This window comes from Alligator sinensis, unplaced genomic scaffold, assembly GCF_000455745.1.
Source record: "Alligator sinensis unplaced genomic scaffold, ASM45574v1 scaffold52_1, whole genome shotgun sequence".
NCBI classification, from domain to species: Eukaryota; Metazoa; Chordata; order Crocodylia; family Alligatoridae; genus Alligator; species Alligator sinensis.
The window spans coordinates 2,094,274-2,096,106 of record NW_005842152.1 but is presented as its reverse complement, the minus strand read 5'-3'; positions in this window follow the sequence as shown (position 1 = coordinate 2,096,106).

Here is a 1,833-nt window from a genome sequence, read left to right as displayed (position 1 = left end):
GCCGGTTCCCCCCCCCCCTCCCCTCCCCGCCTGGCGCCGCGGACAGCGCCCGACGGCTGCAGCGGTCTGTGCCCGGGCGGCGGGGCCCCGGGGCTCGTTCTCCTGCGCTGTGCGGCGGAAGGGCCGGGGCTGGGGCCGCCTCCGTTACCTCACCCGGAGCTCCCGGCTCTTGCTCCGTCCTTAAGGACCCAGCGTGGTCCCGGCCCCAGTGCGCTCCGGCCTCTGGGCTCTGCCTGCAGCCGGCCTGGCCCTGGCAACGCGGAGCTGGCACCACCCGGAGCCCGCGCCCGCTCCTCTGGGTGCTCCTGCAGGGACCGTCCAGGTCCTCCGCTTTGGACCTGGTGCAGGAGAGGGCAAAACCCCGGTCCCGGTCTGCCCACGGGGTGAAATTCCTTCCCCTTCTGCTGCTGAGTTCAGGAGGAGGATGTCGAGGTGACTGCACATCAGCTCAGGGGATGTTCCTGCATTGCCTTTCTTCCTGAGAGCAGCCCCTACCCGCAGGACAGGGTTTCTAATGAGGCTGAAGTTGGTTCCTGGTTCCTTTTTCAAAATTAATCTAGACTTAAAAAAGGTAGCTATTAATGAATTGCACATTTTATATAGAGAGAAATTCTTTAGCTATGCATATGTACTAATTAATATGTAATCAAGTACAGAGCCGTAAATAAAGGTCAGATTAAGATGTGATTATGGGACCAAGTACTTCTTGGGCCACCCCAAACTTCTTGTCACTGAGAGACTGTCCCAAAAAACCCTGACCACAGTCCTGCCTGGTCCAAAGCGCAGTTTAGCTATGCCAGCCTGCAAACTGACACCCCTGTGCCCACTGTACTAAGTATAATGGCTCAAATAAGGAAGTGGCTCTTGGGATGGGATTATGGCTAGAAGTCCTGTTTTTTGGGCAACCCCACATCGTACCTCTGTGGCACCGGGGCAGTCTCCTGGACACATCTGACCAGAGTCTTGCCTTGTGCACAGCACAGATTGTTCATGCTAGGCTGCGAAGTGGCAGCCCCCAATGCCTACTGTACTAAATACAGTAATGGCTTGAATAAGGAACTGACTTCTGGTCTGAGGTTATGATTGGGAATCCTTTTTGGGCCACTCCACCCCATGTTGCTGTGCCACCGTGGGACTCTGGCCATGCTTTGGCCGTGCCAGGCTGCCAACCGACAGCACCTCAACCACTGTTCTAAGTATAATGGCTCAAATAAGGAACTGGTTTCGGGCTTGGGTAATGCCTGGAAATCCTTCTTGGGTCACCCTACACCATGCCTCTGTGGCACAGGGGGACTCTCCTGGACATCTCTGGCAAGGGTCTTTCCTGGCCCAAAGCGCAGTTTGTGTATACCAGGCTGCCAACTGACAGTTCCCCCATGCCCGCTGTACTGAGTATATGGGCTCAAATAAGGAACCAGTTTTGGCTGGGTTTATGGTTGGAAATCTATTTTGGGCCACCCCACATCATGCCTCTATACCACCAAGGGACTCTCCTGGACATCTCTGACTAGATCGTCTTGCCCGGCCCAAACCACGGCTTGGCCGTGCCAAGCTGCCAGCTGACAGACCCCTCCTCCCCTCCCCTGCTTCCCACTGTACTGAGTATATGGGCTGAAGTGCGGAATTAGCTTTTGGGCTGGGATTATGGAAGGAAATCTATTTTGAGCCACCCCACACCATGACTCTTTGGCACCAGGGGACTCTCTTGGACATACCTGACCAGAGTCTCACCTGACCCAAAACGTGATTTTTTGGTGCCAGCCTGCCAACTGACAGCCCCGCATACCCACTGTACTAAGTATAATGGCTCAAATAAGGAACTGGCTCTTGGGC